This window comes from Mauremys reevesii, linkage group 9, assembly GCF_016161935.1.
Source record: "Mauremys reevesii isolate NIE-2019 linkage group 9, ASM1616193v1, whole genome shotgun sequence".
NCBI classification, from domain to species: Eukaryota; Metazoa; Chordata; order Testudines; family Geoemydidae; genus Mauremys; species Mauremys reevesii.
In genome coordinates this window covers 19,996,002-20,020,483 of record NC_052631.1, presented here as the reverse complement: position 1 = coordinate 20,020,483, position 24,482 = coordinate 19,996,002, and positions in this window count along the sequence as shown.

Sequence of the window (24,482 nt, the reverse complement as noted above, 5' to 3'; positions counted from 1 at the left end):
CTGTATCTATCTTCAGATGCTAAGAGTTTTCTAATCTTTATGGTTGCAAAGAATCTTCACAATTCACCATTGATATATTGTACTGTTTTCTTTAGTCTTCACCAAGACTGGCTGAACACTATTAACTGATTAAGAGAAAGAAAGACAGGGATATTACTTGTTTAAGCTGCATAATCTTTAAATATAGTGATTAATAAAAGGAACAACTTCGATAATCAAATCATCAATATTTTTATTTTAATTGTATTTTGGATGGTTTATATATTCCACAGATAAACAAACAGAAAACTATTGTCTTGCTTTTTTTTCCTTGGTCCCTAAATTCTTCTGGTCACTCTCTAAGTATTATTAAGATGTGTGCTAAAATGTGCAAAGCCCTGGCTAATTATGATGTACTGATTAATTTCACTAGACAACGGGTGCCAGTTCTAATGAATATTAATTTTTTTCCTAGGGCAGAAGCTGTTGGAAAAAGGAATGACTTTTCTGCATACTTTTAGCAGAATACCGCAAGGTTGATCAACAAATCCTTGAGTCAGGCTGGTGATGCTTTCTAGTCTTGTTAGCGGCACTGACCTACAGATTACAAAATATAATCTGTATGTGAACAGATAGAGATTAGTTGTTAATGTTTCTTATAAATCAAAATAAACTTTTCAATTGTGTTCCCATGGAGTCTGTAGAAAAAGAACAACAGAAACTAACAAAATGTTATTGCTATCATTTCTATGGGATATTACACTGGTTACAATATTAGGACTAGCATTCCATTTATTGAAAGTTGAATAATTAGATTTGCAATTAAATGAGTTTCTGAGAACAGATTCATATGGTAATATGGAACTCATCATAAATGTAGCACCTGTGCATACTTGTACATACTTCTCTGTTTGCTCAAAGCTTATTCTGCAGCTAGAATAAACATATCCAACAGAAGGAGATAAAGAAAATTTAATCCTACCCGTAAGACATTTCTTTTCTCCTTCATCCACAAATAGTAGCCAACATGGTCAGTGAACATAAAAAAAAAAGCAGTGAACATACACATGACCCATAACCATCAATCAGAGATACTGCGTTATCCATGGCTAAGTGCCACACAATATCATAGTTTTAATCAAATGCAATGATATTAATATAGAAAGTCTTTTTGGAAACTGACAAGTCAATTACCAGTAAAAAAGGAACTCTTTTTTCTGTTAACTTAAAATGAGGGAGGATATCAGACAATTAAAACTCAGACTTCAAGGATTTGAAAGCTCATGAAACTACATGGAATGTAAAAGGGTTACATATTCCATGGACATAGAGTAACTTCTTGATAATTTTGGCAGTGACGGCACTTTGGTTGAAGGTGATTATGCTATATTAAAGTCAGCAAAAGTCACTGTAGGCTGGTGGACCCAATCAGCCTCAGGGCACAGTTTATTCTTTCATACAGAAACATAAAAAGGAACCTGGAACAAGCACAAAAAGCAACAGTCCTGTTCTTCAGCTAAGATTGTGAGGCCCTCTTGCCTCTGAGAGCTTAATGTGCTGGACCTTCCCCCAGCTTAGGAGGGTCTGCAGGGCTTGTCTGACCTCTTGCTGCTTTCTTCTGCAGCCACAGAGGAGTGTGTTCTCTACAGTATCCCAATCCTAGCCTCTCTCATGGAGTTGGGGCCTCCTTTATATCCCCTGGCTGGGAATCATCAACCCCAATCACTAAATGTTCTCCAGCTAGGTCAGATGATTCCCAGCACCTGCTTGCTGAGCTCCTCTCCAGGACAGAACTGGCTGCTCCCTGGCCCCTCTAAAGTGGGATACTGCCCTGTTGCAGTCATCAGCACAAAGAACCATCAAGGAATGGACAGAAGAAACCCATAAGAGCTGGTGATATCAGAAAGTGAGTAGGCTGTGCTGATCCATAAAAGTATGTTCAGTACCAGTTTATGGCAAAGGTAAAGATTATGCTGTGTCTCAAAACAGGATGACTAGAGATTATCCTAACTCTCCTGAGGAAGAGAAAAGAAAATACAGTGGGGGTTGGTAGAAAGGTCCAGCACAGAGAAGTGGAGGCAGTGCTTAGAGAAGAGAATGTGGAGGAGGAGACACGTGACAGAGGAACGTGAGGGTAGATAAAGGAAGTGGAAGTTACAAGAGAAACAGCCCAGGAGACAAAGAGGCAGGGAAACTAGACAGAAAATAAAGGTGGAGGCAAGGATCTCGATGTAGAGAAAGAGAGACATAGATTTGCACCACTGGATGGTGATGGGGGGGAACAGAGAGAGATTAGAAATAGAATAGATTAGAAATAGAAGCAAAGGAAACAACAGTTAATATCTTTTAGGGCTAGATCCTGTTAATCTGTGAATGAATGGGATGGCACTGCAACTGCCTTCAATGCAGCGGTGGAGCCAGGATTTGCAACTGGGGGTCAATGGGCCATTGTTGGTAGACTGGAGAGCAAGTCCACCCCACACTCACCCAGCAGTGGTGGCTTTTGTCCCACAGGATTCAACTGGGTGTTCCAACCTGGTGCACAGGGTCCCAGCACCATTCGGGTTTGGCCTGGCTTCTCCTCTGTCATGACAGAGAGGCAGCTGGGCCAAATGTGAGTGAATGGCATTGTGACATGGCACCTGGGTCACAGCACCAGGTGACCCCCTGAGCCATGCCGCAATGGCCAAAGTGGGGAGCTGGGCCCAGTCTTGTGGGACAAGAGCCATCACTGCTGGATGAGTGCAGCGTGAGCTCGCTGTCCAGAGCTGTGTGAAAATTCACGTCGTACGGCTCCTATTTTCTATTGCATAATATGCTTGAAAAGGTGCCACACATACACCTAAACACAGCTGGTGGGATGGTTGTCTGCTCTCCCCTCTATTAGCTCAGCCACTGCTTCAAAGGAATCTCCCTGATCAGAGTTCCTCATTCATTCTCAGGACTGTTTTATTCTACACAGTTAACACAGTCCATTGCACTCTATATTGTAACATAGATAGAGATGAGTTAGAAGAACAAATAGATACACCCTGCCTGCCACAAGGCAGAGGTCCACAGGAAATTTTCCTTTTGATTCATGTGGGTTCATAACCTCTGAGATTTGGTTGTATTAAAAATGTTTTGCATGATTTCCATGTGAAGCCATAAACTGGTCTAGGTCTGCCTGAAACTTGACTTAGGTCTTCTAAAAGGTCCAGAAGCCTTAGCAGACCTGCCTGGCTTTCACTATGTATCTCACAATGGGCATTGAGATAAATCCCAAAATGCACGGAGTGCAGCAGCGAGGCAGAGCATGTGGGATACCCACCCAGAATACGATGTGTTTAATATAAATATGTCATGTAGATACAATGATATGGATTGAAACAGTAAACAGTTGATTGTGTGTACACAATCATTGCAGACTATCTAATATGTACCAGTTTGTGTGCAAAAACTCAGTGTGTAGTGTATTCCCCTTGTACACAATAACTAAGGCACAATTGTGTGGATTTGCTTAGAAACTTGTTCCCATTTATTGTACTTTTTAAAAAAGTAATAACTTATTAAAGGGAAGAGAACTTTTACCCTAGATTTTTTTCTTCTGAAACCAAAAAGACTCACAAGAGCTTTCTTTGTGACAAAAATTACACTGAACATTGTAATACGGGGACCAATTCTGCATTCAGTAGTGTACATCCATGCATCCCACTGCAGAAATTATTGGGAAGCATGTATGGATACTTCAGCCCACAGGGTACTACAATAGAAAACAGGACAATTTGCATAGACAGACATGTCTTCACTGACTGACCTGGACCTACTGCCCTTACTCACATGTGAAGTCCCTAATTAGATTAAGTGAGTAAGGTTTTGCATGACTGGATCTCTATTCTCTTCTCAGTGTGTTGAGGATTAAGGATATAATTGTTGCATCATACTCTCATCCCATTTAAGCAAGTGGCGCTATGTTAATTTAGCTGAGAACTTGACCAACATTTTCTTTAAAGCATCTGTTTTAATAGCTGACTGTCACATCGAAAACTTAAAATAATATTTACCAAAAAACTCTTTTCTTCATAAAATAACATGAAATTATGCTCGGGAAAATTGACTTAAATCTCCCAAGTGCTCACACTCATTTTAATCACACGTTTATCTTCTACTTTTGAAACTGGCTACAGATCTCTGTTGGCTATTTTATAATTTTTAGAAGACAAAATACAAAATGAATGAAAGAGTAAAATTGTCAGAAAAAAAGTCTTTTTACTTGCAACAGAAAGCTGACCATGAATATGGAAATGTAATCAAGTCTCCTTAACATTCCACCTTGACATACAATGTGGAAACTTAACATTTATACAGAGTGATAAAATCTACAAAATGGGGGTGGGGAGAAGAAGGAATTAGACCGACCTGATTTGCAGTTTATATGACACAGACAGTGATCTACAGATTACATTACCTCTTACAACAGAGAAACAGAAATGACATTAATGTTGCTGGTATGTAGCTTAAGGGATAAAAGTATTTCTCCAGAAAATAATTTCTTGGATATAATCAATTGGCATTACAGTAATAACCACAACCAAAATTGGGTATGTTCTGCTCTTTTTAGTTGAGATTGAATCAAAGAACTGAAATAAATGATAAAGCGTTAGGTAGTTGCCAATCATCTTTAGAAAAATGTCCTTCTCCATTAAAGAATATAATGAATACAAAAGTATCTCAGTGGCTTGTGAATGGAATCTTAAATCGATAGAATGTGCTACCTTACAGTATTTTGACATGACGCAGTATAAAAGAACAATCTCACTGACTTTTCTTCTCTCTCTCTCTTTCTCACTCATTTGGGTTTTTGATTTACTAGAACTTGCAGTAACAACATGGATGAGTGATTTTTCTGGTCCAGGAAACCAAATTCACCAGACAAAAGGATTAATACAATAGCAATTAGTACAGAAAAGATGCGTTTTCCTGTGTGAAAAGCACAAAATGGTTTATATATAACTAATGGTAATAGAAATGAGTTTTGTGTGCACACACACAGAGAGAGAAGAAAGACCTTTCTAAACCTATGAACAATAGATACTGAGAAAAATAGCCTGAGTGCATGATTTACTTAATTAAACCTGAAAGAATACTCACTTCCACAAGAATGTCTGCCTGCAAAATACATGCAGACAATTTCTAGTAAATTACCAATAACCAATGAAAAGAGTCAAATGTTTAGTTTAGAAAAAAACATTTTACTTCAATCTCTGCAGGATACTTTTGACAATCACAGTTGTTAATAACGTGCTTATTGTGCCATCCCCCTTGCTGGAGAATAATCTCTGTTAACATCTCATAGGCGGCTTAAAGTGTCCTCTACAGTCCTATCAGTGTGTTAACAAAAGTTATTTGACAGTTATTCATGCATGTAAGCAAACTTTGCCAAGTTTTACATTTCAATTTTGAGAATACATTTAAAAGATTGCATTTTAAAAAAGGGTTAATGGTCTCCTGAAAATCAGTTACATTTATAAGAATACCACGTTCTATACACTGTATGACACAGCCATAATATTGGTCTAAGTCATGTAGATTACATGGAGATCTGGGCAAGTGCTGCATAAGTGGTGGCAAGATGTATCTTTAACTTTTTCTCATTTTACTCTTAAGGAAATGTTATAATCTTTTCTGATAGCTAGGAATGAAACCTGCACATTTGGGTTTAATGAAAATGGCATTTTTTGATATAATGACTTGAAATTAATTCCCCCCTTCCCCAGAACCATGAGTTATGTTCTTTCTGTTTTCCTTGTTTCTTATCATTAGCCAGGGATAAGGTTTGAAATGAAATACATTCTCATCAGTCTCGCTCTGACAGACCACTTTTATCAATTGCATGCTGCACTTGTATGCAATAGATCAGTATGTGTGAACTTGACACTTTCATCACATTAGCTATGACTCCTGTTGAAATGGTGTCTACCCCAGTCAGAAAAACTATATACCAAAATTACAGTGCGAGCACTGATTCTGAGAGTTCACTGAGAAGATAATTGAATAATGCTCTGTTCTTCACCTTCAAAAGGAAATTCCATCAGCATTTGGAAAGTGGGACAGTAAACAATAAACATACACCTTTGTTTATTTGTCACCCTGATAAGGATGATGAATTACAGTACGGCTTCTTTTTTTTTTCCCCTCAGAGGAATTAAAATAGCAGCAATAGCATCATCCCTCTTCTTGGGACCAATTCACATACGAGTGGGAACTTTTTTCAGTCTGATTAAATGCTACATTTATATAGATCAGCTCCACTATGAAAAGGATTTTCAACTCTTTTATTCATCTTTTTTTTGTTGGCGGGGCTCTTGCTCACTCCAGTGGTTAGTACAGGGAAAATGTCACCTGGGGACTACTAAATTTTCCCCTTTTATCTTTTTCTGATTTTTCACTTTCCCATCTGCACTCTGAGGCTGCTGTATATTCTACTCTAATTAATAGCAGGAAGTTGGTGATTATAGATGGATGCAGATGGTTGGATTATCCCTTTGGAAGTCAAGGGCCTGATTCAATTTCTGTTGATGTCCTGGTGGGAATTTTTCCAGTGACTTCAGTAGGAGTTGGATTGGACCCCAACTGCCTTCTGCAGATGACATAGGGATCAATCCTTCAATGAGTTCGGCATGGGTGCAGGTGTAACCCACACACCTTCTGGGTGTGGTGTTCTGTCCCATCTAGTGGCACCGAGACCACTTAAAGAGAGAGATAAAATTAGCTAACAGCCTCCCCCTGTTGTCGGTGGGCAGGATCGAATTGGGGATCTCTGGACTTTAGTGCATGAGCTAAAGCCCAACTGGCTGTTAGCTAAGGCTGTAGAGCAGACTCATTAATTGCTTTCTAAGTGGTCTTGGTGCCACTAGATGAGACAGAACAGCACACCCAGGAGGTGTGTGGGTTTCACTGATCCACCTTTGCAGAACCTTGCAGGCTTGGAACTATGCTTTCCATTGTTCCAGCCCCCAGGGATCCAAAGATAGGCCTCTTCAATGCAGGGGTTTAGCTTCATGTTAAATTGTTTTTGGCCCATACCCATTGCAATCAATGGGAATCTTGTATGAGTGAGGAATGTTAAATAGGGTCCTTAAAACATAAACCAATGCAACTTTTTTATTTCAATATGCTGCCAAGTACAACCACGATGATTAGAATTACAAAGGGACTTAACATTATATGTCTGATAAATGCAGAGCTGGTTTAAATAAATAAATACTGCTCAGACTACTTAAATGAGTGACTCGGCAATAGTTGCTGCAGCAGAGGGGTTTGATATCCCTGTTTCTCTGTATTGGACCAGCTGCAGTCACTGCAGTACAGGCAAATGAAATAGGCTTTTTAGTGATATTTGCTGACAAACCTTTTCAGTATAATCCCTTATTATCTAAACACAATCGAAAGCCTACTTCAGATGAAATATTTTCTGCTACAGATGGGAATGCCTGAGGCTGAGCCAATAAAGGTGTACAATTCATTCACTGCAATACAGAACTCCTCACCCATCCAGCCAGTCATGTTTCTCATGTGCAATATGTGTGATCAACAATATTCCAAATACATTAAAAAAAAAGTTCAAAACTGGCCCAGTTTTGTATTAAAAATGGAAGATAATAACAATTAACATATTTTTAAAACAAGTGGATGAGTGTATATACGTCTGTGTCGGGAACAAAGGAGGAGTTGACAGCAACCCCTCTATTTAGGTTACCTAACACTTTCCATTATAAAGCGTGCTTGTGATTTTGGGGGAGGGGGGGGGTTGGAATTTCTCTGACATCGCCATTGTTTTTAGAAGGCCTCTGAAACTCAACATGGACAAAGTCCTGGGGCTCGAGACATGCCTTTTGCTTGTCCTGTGAAATTCCTTCCATGTTTGACTGAGATATAAAATTGTAAATCACCATGTCCTGTCTCTTGTTTGTAGTCCTCAGAATAGTTTGGCACTATGGGTCCATAGCACTGCCAAATAGCAGCAGCACACAGTGTACTGAGAGGTCTGGCACTTGCCAGAGTGTGGGAGTGGGCAGTGGACCTAGCTCTCCATGAATAATGTACCACTGAACCTCGTACATAGCCTCCGTAGCCCATTCCCTCCTAAGGTGCAACCATATATATTAGGAGCTTTCCCAGCTCTTCAGGGGTGGGTATGGGAGCAGAGTCTGTCAGGGCTCCCCAGAATCACCCCTGCGTCCAACATGTGGTTCTGGTGGTCACAATTCTACTTGCTTCTGATGGGAAGGTGGAAAAAGACTGTAATAAACAGAATTTCTGGCTTTAAAAGAGACATTACAATGGTGAGAAAGAGACTTTAATAATAAGGAAAATATTTTTAAGCCTTTCTTAATGATGTGGCATTGTACCAATAATTGCTTTTTTCATTAGTATAATTGATTTGAGGGAACTGTGAGTGTGTGTGTGTGTGTGTGTGTGTGTAGGAAGCCACCATGGCAGTCATAGCTGCAGTCATAGCTGCAGGAACAGGCTACCAACTATGCTGATTTCCTGTCCATAACACTCTTTTTTAAAAGAGTGTATGAAACATCTGTCATTTGCATAACAAGAATGAAACCTTTGCCAGGAATCCCAAATAGTGTACTTTGCATGGGGAAACTTTCATTCGGGATTGTGTCATTTTTAATGGTATTACTAAGGATTTATTGAAATAGCTTGACTGTCTGGCATATTTCACTGACATTAATACAGTGTGTGTAAGGCAAAGGCTGTGTTGTATCATCTACCAATGCTTGTATTCAATGAGTAACTTTATTGAACAAAGTCCATCAAAGTTAGAAGGAAAAAATTGACTCAATTTAACAGCTTCCAGAAAATATGTGGTGTTAATTGACAGCAAACAAAATGCTACTGGGATGAAACCATAAAAGCTCAGAGGAAGCCAGTTCAGTGTGTGCATTCCCTAAAACACTCTGTTCTTTAGATAAAGAGTGTACGCTATTATCATGGGGTCCTCACATAGCATGGTAGTGAGAATGTAGATTGTTTGTGCTAATGCCTCACTGAAGAAACAATGGAACTTCCAGTAAATGTCAAATGTGTGCATGCTGAGTAGGTGGTTTAATTAAGGGGGTGAAGAATTTTAAACTGATCTCTTGATAAATGTCAAACTTAATAGCTGATATTTTCAAAAGTTAGTTCTTCTACATTTGTATTACAAAAACTAAATAAGTGGCCTGGAAGTTACTGGGTGCACAGCACTTTGATTAACATTCCTAATTTAGGTGCCCTAATATTATTGCTGGTTGAGACTTTTCCACTGAAATGATTTTTTTGATAAAAATGCAGTTTCTGCAAAATCAAAATTTTCCTCAGAATTTTCCACCAGGAAAATCAAAACAAATGTTTCATGTTAGGCTGGTTCAACCCAAAAGGAAATAGTTTGGTTTGTTGAACTGACCTGTACCGTTTTGTTTCAAGCCAATTAGACATTCAACTGCATCTGCCTAAGGTGCCACAGTACCTCCTGCGTGTAGCAGTGTGGGTGTTTCATACTCCCATTCTTTCTTCTGGGTCAGGCTTCTTGGGGGTGAACTATATCTTTCATGATGCACTGCAGTCTATCCCCTGACTGGGATGCATAGTGCATCCTGAAAGTGACTGCGGAGAATTATGACCAATGTGGTGCAGTCAGGAAGCCCAGTCCATAGGGAAGAATGAGGGCATGAGGTACCCACATTTCAACTCCCAAGGGGCATCGCCACACATTAGGCAGATGCAGTTTATTGTCACACTGACTCAAAGTGAAACATATTGATATTTCAAAATTGATTTTTTTTCATATATTTTCATTCCATAGAAACATTTGATATTTTGACTTTTTATCCTGATTTGGGACAAAATCAAATGCTGTAAGACTGAAATTCTCATTTTTGTGTCAATATACTAAACATGGATTTAGAAGTCTAAGTTTAGACACCCAGACTGAGATTTTCAAAACTGTTTGGGGAATTTGCGGACTCAGTTCTCATTAATTTTAATAGAAATTAGGTATCCAAAGCACTGAAAATATGTCTCCAATTTTGAAATTCTTGGCCAATATTCTTAGTAAAACCACTCAATCAGCTTAGCCAGTTTATATGGTATTTCACAATTTGATGGCCTGTTGGAATTTCTGAATACACTGCAGTTATATATGCATTTTGTTAGGCTAATTTGCCTCCAGACCAGCTGGATTTGTAAAATGAATCTTTATCAGCATTGCCTGTACTCTGATGAAACCAATGTGCTCTAAAAACTGTTGTCTGGGCATTTTATCTTGCCACTTTATACCTGTGGCGGAGTAGGATATGTCTAAATCAAACTATGAACTTTGTTTTATATAGTAACCTTCATTTTGTATTCTAGGACATCTATTTTGAGCTATGTGCTGAACTCATGGCTTATGGCTAACCTGGCCCCACACAAAGTTATCCTGTCTTGCTCGACACATAGATGAATGACTATGACTGAGAAGCCATGACAGAGCAATCTGGAGTCATCAGCTCTCACGGCCTGACACAACTGAAATGCTGACAAGACATCAGACTTGCAAAAGGGGTGAGATCAAATTAGAAGGATGGATTGGGGTGTCTGCGTTTCAGGACTTTTGTTATTTTGCCAAGTTCAATAACTTTCTAGTGCTTTTTAAGAGCAGAGTGACTGTGAACTCCTTTGCTAAGCCTATCTTCCCTGCTTTCTGGCCATGTTGTCCCTGAAGGGGTTATACTAGAAATAAGAGCTCCCACAGTCAGGTGGAACTCTGGGGCCATGCATCTAAGCAACTTGGGGGCTCGGGAGGTCTGAGGCACTGATTCCATGGTCTGAAGTGGCTCAGCTGCAGAATCCCATGTCCCAGGGAAGCACTTAGATGAGAGGTCTGAGCCTGAGTCCTAGAGCTATGAAGAGTGACTAGACTCAGCCCAGTCCCAGTTGGCTTAGAATCACATTGGACTCAGTGATTGGGTCCACTTGCACTGGACTGGTGACTGTCCGGATGGGGATTGGACCAGGTTGTAGAAATATTCATTAGGAAATGAAAGAGTCATATAGAAATTTTCTAGCACTTCCATATGAAATTTTTAGCAAGTCTGTATCTCAAAGCACTATTTATTGTACAGGTTAATCTTTTCACAAACATCAATGCGCCATTATTTATAATGCCACTGCCAGTAGCTATATATCAGAATGGTAAGCAGGTCTAAGATAGCAACAGGACTCCATATAAAAATGTAATTTTCCTTGTCTTTAGTTAATGTAAGACCTATTGTAGTTGTAGTTTTATTCACAATAGATCCCTGTAGGCTAGACTACTTAGTCCGATCTTTGATTAGACCAGGGGTCGGCAACCTTTCAGAAGTGTGTGCTGAGTCTTCATTTATTCACTCTAATTTAAGGTTTCGCGTGCCAGTAATACACTTTAATGTTTTTAGAAGGTCTCTTTCTACAAGTCTATAATATGTGGCTGATCTGGTTAGGTCCTGTGATGGTGTCGCTGGGGTAGATATGTACAAACCTCGATGCCAACTCTGCCCACATATCTACACCAGCGACACCATCACAGGACCTAACCAGATCAGCCACACCATCACCGGTTCATTCACCTGCACGTCCACCAATGTAATATACACCATCATATGCCATCAATGCCCCTCTGCTATGTACATCGGCCAAACTGGACAGTCTCTACGGAAAAGGATAAATGGACACAAATCATATATTAGGAATGGCAATATACAAAAACCTGTAGGAGAACACTTCAACCTCCCTGGCCACACAATAGCAGATCTTAAGGTGGCCATCCTGCAGCAAAAAAAACTTCATGACCAGACTTCAAAGAGAAACTGCTGAGCTTCAGTTCATCTGCAAATTTGACACCATCAGCTCAGGATTAAACAAAGACTGTGAATGGCTTGCCAACTACAGAACCAGTTTCTCCTCCCTTGGTTTTCACACCTCACCTGCTAGAACAGGGTCTCATCCTCCCTGATTGAACTAACCCTCGTTATCTCTAGCTTGCTTCTTGCTTGCATATATATACCTGCCCCTGGAAATTTCCACTACTTGCATCCGACGAAGTGGGTATTCACCCACGAAAGCTCATGCTGCAAAACGTCTGTTAGTCTATAAGGTGCCACAGGATTCTTTGCTGCTTTTACAGATCCAGACTAACACGGCTACCCCTCTGATACTATTTACTACTAGTTTGGCAGATTTATTGTTGCATTTGAAATGGGGGAGTATGGATTATTTTAAACTCTAATTGTAACCAGAACTGGGCACATGGAAAAAAATAAAATTAAATAAAATTAAAATAAAAAAAAATATTTTATATAATCAATATTTTTATCTGTAACCTGTTTCATAAAAAGGTGGAAATACATCACTTTTTACATTAATTTGCTTCAAGTTAAATATGGCTGCCAAGTGCTTTAAGACACTAGATTTGGCAATGCTATATAAACAATAATAGGGGCAGAGCAAGTTGAAGGACTCCCTCAGACTCAAAGGACATTATAAATATTTCACTAGAGTATGTGCATAATTATGGTAGGTGCTGAGTGCCCTCAATACTCGTAGACTCTTCTTCAATGGGAGTTGATGGATCTCTGCATCTCCCAAAAGTTGAGCAGCATTTTACAGGATTAGGTTCAGCTTCTACATTACCCATTCAGGTGTTATATTCCAAGCCCAGCTTGGTGGGGTGCGGGAAGGGACAGATAAGGCAGCAGAGATAGTGGCTTATTCCGTATTTAGAAGAAAAAGCAGAAACAGTTGAAGAAAATTCAAAGCCAAAGAAGTAATAGGAACTGCAAGGGTAGAATCCCATTATACTACACCTCGCTAACACACAAAATAACAGCAGACACCATGGCTGTGCCAGGGACACTTCTGAGTCCTGGTCTACACTAGGGTGGGGGGGTCGAACTAAGGTACGCGACTTCAGCTACGCAAATAACAACTTATATGTAACATATAAAACTACAGCTACGCAAATAGCATAGCTGAAGTCCAACTACCTTAGTTCGAACTTCTTACCTGTCCAGACGCCGCGGGATCGAAGTCCGCGGCTCCCCCGTCGACTCCGCCACCGCTGTTCGTGGTGGTGGAGTTCCGGAGTCGACGGGAGCGCATTCGAAGTTCGAGCTATCGCGTCTAGATTAGACGCGATAGTTCGAACTCCGAGAAGTCGAATGCTACGCGTCGACCCAGCAGGTAAGTATAGACCTACCCTGAGTGTGTGATATATTTCTCTCCCTGAAAAACCACCAGTGGTATTTGGCTAACTGGAAAATATAGATGGACCAATGGTTTGATTATTATATCCATTGACCCAAAATCTAGCTGTTTAGGTTTTATATGTTACATATAAGTTGTTAAATAAATTCTATTTAACATTGTTTCAGACAGTGCCAGTATTAAATAATATGTGGCTGCAAATTACAGCTACTCCAGTTCCCCAGCATTAAAAAATAAGTGACAAAATAGAAAAATTGTCTAGGTGCTTCGTTGCAGGCTATGAACTGCACCTCACCTAAAGTGTTGGACAAACGGCTGTTAGGTTTTTGTTATATGTGGGTTGCTGGACATGAACCTTTTTATGATCATTATTCCTTTGTATTTTCTTAATGATCTTCTGTCTTACTCCTTGCCCCTGTAACAAAGCCATTGTTTCCCAGTTAGTGAATAATACAAGCTGTATTTTACATTTGGATAGAATTATACTGGAACATGTGCAAAACAATATTTTGGGGCAAATTAATATCAGCCCCAGGTCATATTTGTCTCAAATACAAATCAGTTACATTTCCAAAACCACACAGAAGATGGACACTTTTGTTCTCCACTAAATTGCTTGTCCCCATGGTCAAAAAATATTATGCATGGCCCAAGCCCAGGAGGCATTGTGTACTTCAGAGTTCTAGACACTTGTCATGTCCACCCCCATAAGAGTGAGGGGCCTGGCGTTGCATCCATCATATCTCTAGCTACTAAAGGCTCCATCTGAACCTCAAAGATGGAATTTTCCAAATGTCTCACTGTTGGTTTAACTCTGCTCCCAGTGAATTGAATGGTAAAACTCCCATTGACTAAAATGGCAGCAAAGCTTAGCACACATGGAGCACTTTTGAAAATCTCACTTGAAAAGTGCTCTAGTGGAGTCTTAGAACAAGCAAACCATAACAAAATGCAATAGAAAATCCTAGGTGAAGGCCCATTTTAGGAGGGAACTGACCAGTATGATGTCAACCAACTTTAAGTTTTCAACAAGATTTTATCTATTGTGTTATAAAAACCTCTGAAAAATTGTGTTTTATAAGGGAAACACTGATAGGCCATAAACTATAGAGATGCTACTAGTTACTGCCATAAAAATGAGATCAGTTGGGTGTCATAAGCTCTTGTTTCTTATATAGCCTTTTGAAAATATGACAAACCTAATGATGATTAATTACACTTTTTGCAATTATATATATTCACTTGTATCCTATGGGGGATCAAGACAGAGCTGTTACTTTTATTGCAAAATGCCAACTGGCATTTTGTTGTTTTTATAAGTGTTGCCTGGAATACATTCATATTTAGATATGCAAATGGAGTAAGGCATAAATGTACGATGCCAAGAAATGACATTTCCCAGTAGCAAGTCCTTTAAAAGGAAGGACAACTCATGCTGTGGTATTAATTGCACTTTCAGGACATTTGGCTTCCTTTTCCACATTGAAAGAGAAACAAGTCTTTGATTTTAAATAATTTTAGCATATATATTTGAACATGCCCAAGATTCGTACGATTTTGTTTCATTTGTGCCCAATTTTCCTTCCCTGAAATTCTCAATCCTCTATAATAAACCTTGATATTTAGACAGAAATCTTTGCATCATAATTCATATATTTGACTTTTCTAGATAACTGGAAATTGTTCTTTAAACACTGAGCCCTCATCAAGAGTTTTTATTTATCCAGATGAAAACAAGACCAATACTAATGCTATATGGTAAATTCCTCTCTCAGTTGAGTTGCTTGAGACACACGCACAGTGTGGGAGCCCAGAATTTGGTTGTGTGTGTCCAATCTCAAATGCACTGTACATGTGAATAAAATCAAGCAGCTAGACATAAAAAAAGCCCAGGCCTAATGTTCATATTATTCTAGTTCATACAGAAAGGCCAGGGAATTAAGCAATTTATTTTTCTTCATTCATTTAAAAAACTGTGATGAATTTCCTTCCTGCTCAGCAATATTAATGATATATCTTAATAAATAGCATATGCTAGTAGGATCTAGACATGGGCCTGACCTCTAATTCCAACTCTGACATTGACTTGTGTAACAGGGTCAGGCCAGATGGATACAGGAGAGTGTTCGAAGGCAGATATATTAATCCCAGATTAAGTAGATCCCTTTTCCCTGGGTAATGTAACGGGGCAGTTCCAGAACAAGTAGGAACTTGCTGGAACCAATTAAGGCAGACAGGCTAATTAGGACACCTGGAGCCAATTAAGAAGAGACTGCTAGAATTAATTAGGACAGGCTGGCTAATCGGGGCACCTGAGTTTGAAAAGGACCTCACTTCAGTTTGTAGTGTGCATGTGAGGAGGTGGGAGCAAGAGACACTAGGAGCTGAGAGTGGGAAGGTGTATTGCTGGAGGATTGAAGAGTACAAGCATTATCAGATGCAGCTGTTCCAGGAGGCACTCTAGACAGCTGCAGTCCACAGGGCCCTGGGCTGGAACCTGGAGTAGAGGGCAGGCCCGGGTTCTCCTCAAGCCCCCCAACTCCTGATCAGACACAGGAGGAATTGACCTGGACTGTGGACAGAAGGGAAGGTCTCTGGGCTTTTTCCTGACCCACATGGTGAATCTCTGAGGCTAACAAATCTTTCAATAAGTGCAGGATCCACCAAGATAGAGGAGGAACTTTGTCACACTTGCTATGTTGTTTTTGGTAAACCGCTTAATCTTACTATGCCTTAGTGTCCTCATCTGTAAAACAGCTAAAAATACTTACTTATCTATGTCACAGGGTGCTGTGAGGATTAATCCATTCATTAATATTTGAACAACACTTTAAACATGAAACCTACTATGTAAACAATAATTTTATACCAATTAAATTGGCTCAGAGCTAGGAATTTTACTTTTATGTTGATGGGAGTAGCGTCCTGTGCTGTAACTACATTTAATTCCTTCTTTTTTGTTTAGAAGCTTTCTCTACAGGATTGTGAAAAAAATAGCACAATCAGTATCCTCAATATACAGCTTTACTTAAATGGGCTGAAACCATTAACATCTGGGTTTGCAGCTTGATTTCAAACCATTCAGAATTTGGGGTTGTCCTGAGATTTTTTTGGTTCAGCCTTTTAAAGAGATAAAGTTGAAATTCAAGTCTAGTTCTAGGTTTGGATCCCTCCTAAAATCTTCATCCCATTCTTCCTCCTGATCCATCTTAATTTCTAACCTGAGGCTCATAGCAGCAAGTTGGAAGGAATGATCATAACACAATATCTGAGAACTGAAAAAAACAACAACCCATAAACAAGATCTGATTCTGGGCTGCATTTCTCCAATTCTACACCAGTTAAGTTCTACTAAAGGCAATGGAGATCCACTGGCATAAAACTTCTGCAATGTTGTGGAGAATAAGGCTCAAAGGTCTGAACCAGCTAAAATGAACATTTGGGGATGGTTCTGATCTTATAATAGTGTACGTTAATTGAAGTAAATGTGCTTGAGTCTCACAGTGGTGCAAGCCAGAAGTAATTCAGGGAGGTCAATGGAGTCACATTTGTGTGGAACTGGTATCTGAGTTAGATCCAAATTATGTCCTATGAAGTTACAATAAAGTGAGATCAGAATCCAGCTCTGCGTGAAATGCTGGCTCTACTGAAGTCACTGGGGCACAGATTCTCAAATATGTTTAGATGGCTAACTCCAGCTAAAATCAATGAGAGTAAAGCACCTCAATACCTTTGAGGATTAGTGCCTGGGAGTTTTGCTATTAACTTCAATAAGACCAAGGTTTCACCTTGGGTCTTTAGCATGCTACTATCGTGCAGTTCAGTCATGATCTCACTGTCCCTGTTTCATAACTTCAAATTAAATTACTGCCAAGGATCCCTGATATATATCAAGAACAGGAATGCCATCTTCAATTCATGGCTCTACAGTCACTGACAAATGGGCTCTTCTTTGGCAATCTGTTGCTCACAAGTAAGAAAATATTATATCAAAGCAAGCCACATATCCTCCACTCTCTTCAGAGTCTTCTGTAAGCTAAGCCATGTTGTGACCACATACTTGACGATATTCAGTGGCTCAACTTCAGGAAACATTGCAAAGTTCTTTAGTAATTTCAGTCATTGGGAGGTGGCTGGTGAGTGACAATAAATATCATATATCCACTTTTCAACTATTGTTGACAATGCCTTTCCCTGGAGATGTGTCAGATGGTAAAGGCAGCTAACATTAACAAATTTTGAATTGATTGCTGTGAGTCTTGACAAAGCAACTTGTTCTCACCAGCACTGAAGCAGCCATCGTCTGAATTGAAGGATACAGGGTTGCTGATCTATCAAACTATTACAATGTGACGTCAAAGACTGATTTCCCAGTTCTGAACAATCACAGAAATGAAGTAAGTATTGGAACTTGTTATTTACTACAATAATCCATATATATAGTTGGTTTACATACAATAAACAAAATGGTGTCCCTAGCCTCTGTTTGCCAGAAGCTGGGAATGGGCACCAGGGAATGGCTAAATTGATGATTACCTGTTCTGTTCATTCCCTCTGGGGCACCTGACATTGGCCACTGTCAGAAGACAGGATACTGGGCAAGATGGACCTTTGGTCTGACCCAGTATGGCCATTCTTATGTTATGTTCTTATGTTAGCATTAGAGCTCAACAAGACTTCCAAAATGAAGGTTGGTAGTGATTAGGTATCAGCGGGCTAGTCGTGTTAGTTTGGATCTGTAAAAAGCGACAAAGAGTCCTGTGGCACCTTATACACTAGACACATGCATCTGATGAAGTGGGTATTCACCCATGAAAGCTCATGCTCCAATACGTCTGTTAGTCTATAAGGTGCCACAGGACTCTTTGTTGCTTTATACTGCATAGGTGATTTTCATTGTCAATCAAGACTTCCAATGGCTTCAATGAGTATAGTATTAGTGCATAATAAATGATCCCTCCTCAACTTCCTTAGACCTTTGCATGAGTCCCTGCCTGAAATAGTCAGCCACACACTCACTACCCCAGTTCCTATCTTCTGGCCAGCAGCTATGATAGGTCATCTCATGCACTTTGTCCAGTGGTGAAGTCACTCTCTCAAGCACTGCACAAAGGTGAAATTTGTTTCTGATTGAACTCTAATTTTCTGAAACAATAGTCTCTTGATCATAATATTTTTGTTATTTTCTCCCCTTTGTTATATCCTACAGGTTCAGTGTTTTTGAGAGACCTCATTGGTTCTCACTTCAACTGGAAATAGACTAAATTGCATAAAAAACAGACTACATTTGTCATACATTGTCAGGGATGCTTCAACAAGCTTCATTACATCTTTTCACTCTCTGAACAAAGGGAAAGCCACAGTATTCATTTCTGTGCCCATTTCAGTGAAGACCCTACAAAGCAGGACATTAAAAAGGTCAAAATGCAAATTGCTGCAAGACTGTAAAATATAATAGCAAAAATGAGAATAGTACCTAAATTCTGGGCTAACCTGTAACCACAGAAAGGGTGCACTACTAGCTAGAAAATCAGAAGCATCTCCCTCCTCTTCCTTGTCTCTAGGGTTTCTCTTTACAGCCCTGGGTGAAATACACCATGTACCAAAATTGAAATTGCTGCTGGCAAGCTCCTTCACACCTTGAGGTGAAATCCTGGCCCTACTAAAATCAATGGGAGTTTTGCTGTAGATTTCAGTGGCACCAGGATTTCATCCTTGGTGCTTTTAATTCATAGCTGCTATGCAACTGCTAGCAGTGTAGCATGTTGTGTTTGGTTATGAATTGTGGCCTTCATATTGGTAAATTGGAGAGGGTTCAGAGAAGACCCACGAGAATGATTTAAGGATTAGAAAACATGCATTATGGTGATAGACTCAAGAAGCTCGATCTACTTAGTTTAACTCGGAGAAGTTTAAGGGGTGACTTGATTACAGTCTATAAATACCTATATGGGGAACAAATATTTAATAATGGCCTCTTCAATGTAGCAGAGATAAGTATAATATGGTCCAATAGCAGGAAGTTGAAGCTAGACAAATTCAGACTGGAAATAAGATACAATTTTTTAATGGTGAGAGTAATTAATCATTGGAACAATTTACCAAGGATCGTAGTTGATTCATCATCACTGACAATTATTAAATCAAGATTGGATTTTTTTCTAGAAAATATGATCCAGGAATTATTTTGGGGACGTTCTATGACCTGGGTTATACAGGAGGTCAGAGTACATGATCACAACAGTCCCTTCTGGCCTTAGAATCTATGAATCTACAAAACTAGGCATTGGTGTATGATGCTGGGAAATTCCACAGTGATCCTGCTGACGGAACAACCATCAGGAAATATTATGTAGGAATGCTAAACTGATAATAAATTGGGACTTCCTGCATGACAAACTGTGAAGTTTTCTTTTCCAAAACAGGTTAAATGAAAATGGTAGTTTCCTATGACCCTGGATACTTGGTGTGACTGAGAAGATGTTCCTACAATCCTTGCTCAGATAAGGATCTACCAAGGACCAGATGGCTATATGCTCCATTCCAGCTCACTTAGTACAAAACATTTCCTTTCTCTGTTGTATCATGCTAACATCTTTTTTTATTAAAATACAATGCACAAGAATGAGAATTAATAATGTATATATCTCATAATGCAGTAGGACTGTAACAGAGCAATGATCTAGAACTAATATAAACTGAAAGATTACTGTATCATTTCATAGGTATAATGCTTTGTGATGGATATTCTCTTCCTAAAATAAATGACTTAAATAGGAGAGCTTAACGACATAACAACAAAGATGTCCTTTACTTCTAAAACTGTGATTTGGAGCATTCTTTTTTTGTTAAAAGTAACAAATGGATGTTACACAAACAGTATTGTTCCATGCCGGGGTGCCGTGCACTAATTCTATTGACATCTTTAGTATAGTAAATAATAGATACTCTTGGGAAATGTGCTTTCTGGAACATGAGGCCTGGACAGAAGCTTGCTGTGAATGGGGTGGGGGTGGTGGAGGGATAGGAGGGTGAGTAAGGGGGCTACTGAGACTCGGTGGCAGGGGTGTCGGGGTGGAGGAGAGAGATGGCTTCAGGCTTGGAAGGGGTCTCCTGGCAGTTCCTACTGCTGTTCTTTGGTGGCTGGTTCCCAGTTAGGGTTGCTAATCGTGTATTTAAGAAATACAGGACAAACGTCAGATGTCCCCAATCTTGACTTGAACCTGTGGGGGCAAGTCCCTTTCCTCCCACCTCTATGCTTCCCAGGGTTTTTCTTTCTCCAGTTCTGGATGCTGCAGAGAACCCAGGGCCTCAGGTGCTGGGCCAGCAGCGGCTGTGATTCCTGTTCAGCTTTTGCATGGCTGCCAGGAGCTGAGCTGGAGGCTGCAGTTGCTGGTTTTTGCTTGCTGCTGCACTGGGCACCCAGTGGTGGGGTTGTTGTCAGAGATGGTGCAAGTAAGGAGGCTACACTCTGCGAGTACTGACCTCCCTGCGCTTGCATAGCCCCTTCCTGACCCCTCAGCGTAACTCCAGGGCATCCAGCCCCGTCCACTTGTTCTGCCAGACAAAGCCTGCACAGGGAAAGCAGACGGGTTGTGCTCAAGGGCTGGAGTCAGCAGAGAGCCCTGTCCACCAGGGGGCCTATACTCACGGGTGCAACTTTGCACTCCTCTCCCGTCCCTGGCTCTTGAGTGCGGCTCCGTCTGCTTTCCCTGTGCAGCACTGAAGGATGACCGGGATCAGCAAAGGGAGTCCCTCGTGAGTACCGGCCCCCTGCTGTTGAAATACAGGATAAAAGACATCCTGTACTGATTTAGTATGGGACAGGTAATTTTCTATTTAAATAAGGAATGTCCCTTGTAATACGGGACTGTTGGCAACCTTATGCCCCGTACTCAGTGTTTTTCCCCACTTGGTTGCTGGAGCCCTGTTTGCCAATGCCCAGCGCAGCCCACCCAGTGGCTGGCACACATGTTCCTGACCCTCCTCTGGGCTGGCTGTCTCTGCCAGGATCTGCAGTAGCTGGAAGGTTGGAAGAATAGAGCTGCTCCTCCCAGCTCCCTGATGGCTGGTCTGAACTTACGCACCACAGCAGGCGATCCAGCCCCTCTCCATGTCCTTTCTTACCTCTGAAAGATATTGTTGAGTGTGGAAAACATGGAGGTGGAGGTCAAAACACACATCAGCCCCCAGTATTTCCATTGTGGGGGTGTTAGGCCCCCACTACCTCACCTGGTTCTGCTGTCCCTGCTGAAACATATCATTGCCGTGCTTAGAAAATAACACAGTTTAAAATGCCATCCCCCCATCTGTAGAAGGTGTGCCACTTTTTTCTTCTTATTCCCCTTTTGTTCTCCCTGCTTCCATATCTGTTGCTCTATTTGCTTTTGACTGTCATACCATGTCCAACTCCCCCCCACACCCACACACCATTATCAGCAGTGGCAGATGTAGCCTCCCTATTCAGTGGGTGCACTATACTAATTCTAGAGTAATCACAATATGAAACAAAACAAAATATTGCTACAAAGAGAGAATAATACAATAAAAGCTTTGGATGCAATGGCCCATTCCCAGCCTCAGCAATTGGTCTGAGCTGCTCAGAGTGGGGAGAGGCCCCAGCATCAACACAGAGCCTCACCCCCATGGCCTTGTTGCTTAGCGACCGGGACACGCATACTCATTGCCCCACCCCCTCTCCACAGTTACTCCCTCTGGCAGATTTTTGCCCTTCAGGCCTCCCTAGCAGCACATGATTCTGACATCATTGTGCAGTGGCATGGCTGGGAACAGTGCCACCATGGCATGGGGCCTGGGCTATGGAGGGGCCCTCTAGCGCGCCAAGCGGCAGGCGGGCGCCCGTTTCGAGGCGGCATTTGGCTCGGTGGAGCTGTATGGAGCCATGCATGGTTTCTCTTGCAAAAGAGTGAACATAGCTCCCCACAGGGTGTTTTTGCACCCGTGGTTTCATTATTTCTGTGGGTGCAATTGAACCTAGTTACCTCCACTAAAGCCACCTCTGAATATCAGTAACAACTAGCTTCTGTAGCAATGAACATCATTAAATATAGCAATGTCTTATGTGGCTTTAAATTATATAAAATATACCGGTATATATTTTATAATCCATGGATATACACTTTGCTCCCAACTCTGACAGGTGTTTCTATCAGAGTAGTGGCCACCCACCTCCCACAATAAATCATAAACTCCTAACCAGTGAGAGTGTCATGCTGTACATGGTAACTTGGCCCAGGAAAATAACATTGGGACACATACTGAGCATGTCTCCCACAGTCCCTTAATGTAAGAACAGTTTCTTACCTGGTTAATCAATCTTCAGTTGGGTGGGAAAGATTTTTAAAGTGACCACATGACATGAAGTAGTTGGGATATTCCTGTGTGACAGCTCCATTCAGGATAAACATTAACCCTTTACCTGAAACAAAATGACAATTAGGGGAGGAGGCAGGCCCTCTTTCAAGGATTTGCCAAGGGGCAAGATTCCCTCCTCCAATGCCTTCTCTAATTTAAAAAAGAAATTGTGAAGAAAAAAAGAAGGTTTGGAAGTGTCATTTTGACTTTTTAAGAAAGAAAAAAGTTCCCCTTTTGGGGTTGAAACACATTGTTGTCTAGTAATTTAAGTTAATTGATAGTAAAAATGTAAAATAAATGCCTTAATTAATTAATAACAAGAAAAAAGTCAAAACCAAATTGAACTGTTTTGAAATAATCAAAATATGACAATTCAATTGACCCCAGCCTAATTTTTTTCAATTTTTGGTTCTCAAACTTTGATGAGATTTCTACTTATCATCCCTATTTGGGATGGGGAAAAAATTACAAAATCTTGACACTTCTTACAAGATAGGAAAACTATTTCCTGCCCTTCTCGTTTACAAACCCCTAAAGATAGAAGTGCTGACAGAGCTTTTACATTGGCCCGCTTAATACATGGCTATAAATAATGTCAGTTCTGAGATTTCCTCATCTGCAGTCAAACCCTCTAACAATATGATTAAAAATATAAAACCTGAAGAGCAGAACAGATAGGAATTATGAAGACAGGAGAGAGTGAGGAAGGAAATGGTGAAGCAGGTTCCTCATTATTCACAAATAGGTTTAATTCAAAGAGATTTCATAGTAACAAAAGCAGGCACTGGATGGTGATTTGTATGATTTCCACACTGCTGTATTCTGGGCAGGAAACCAAAAATGGTTCTTTGAGTGAAGCTGGCTGTAAATGCACACTTAAAGCCAAAAAATTATGCAAATATGAGTGTTTGCACTTTTTTAAGGGTCAAGTCTCTTTAAATGATAAAAAATAAAATTAAATAATTTAAAACTAAAAATAACCAACTCTAAAGTTTCAGGGTCTGGCTACATTAGAAATACAACCACATCAAGGGAACCAGTTACAATATGCCCAAAGCTTTAACTTGGTTCAAGACCATATTTAAGGTCCTGGTCACACTACACACTGCACCCTTCTTGTAACTGGATACCCTGATTTGGGTGTATTTATAGTGTGGACAGGTCCTTATATTGGCTTATAAATTCATAAAGGCTCTGCAGCAATCTTCTCCCCTCCTCCAGCATGCTCAGATGTTTCACAGTAAAATCAGAAACTGAGTTTTCATTAAAAACTGTTTTTTGTATTTTCGAGTTTCTTATGGTTTAGTTTATTGATGAGAAAAACCTTACCTTATGTCAAACAATTTTTTTATGAATATAAATAAGGAGTAATCGCATTAGACTGGTATAAAATTGGAGGTGAATCAGGCCTCACAGAGTCTAATTTTGCCCGTGCATCAGTGCCCAGCTTCCAATGGGAGCTGGACATGTTTATCTGAAGTCAGATTTTGGCCCATGGATAGCAAGATGCTGCAAACTAAGTCTGCTACAGTTTGCTTGTTTTACAAAGAGCTTGTTTAACAAAGTCCTAAAATAAATCTATTTCCTATAGAATGCCATCACTGTGTCAAACAAGGCTCTGGGAGCCTCCAGTCTGGGACTATGCCGCATGTCTAATAATCAGAGATACTGAACAAATGTCCAAACTGCAGCGTTGTGTTAACATTCTAAGTAATAAGGACCAAATTCTGATGTCAGTTGCACTGAGGTAAGTTTAGAGTATTTCTGCTGCTGTCAATGGAGTTACTCCAGTTTCAAACTGGCATAACTGAGAGCAGAATTTGGCCCTACATTATTTCAAAGTAATCGTCTATCAGTGTTGCTGACTA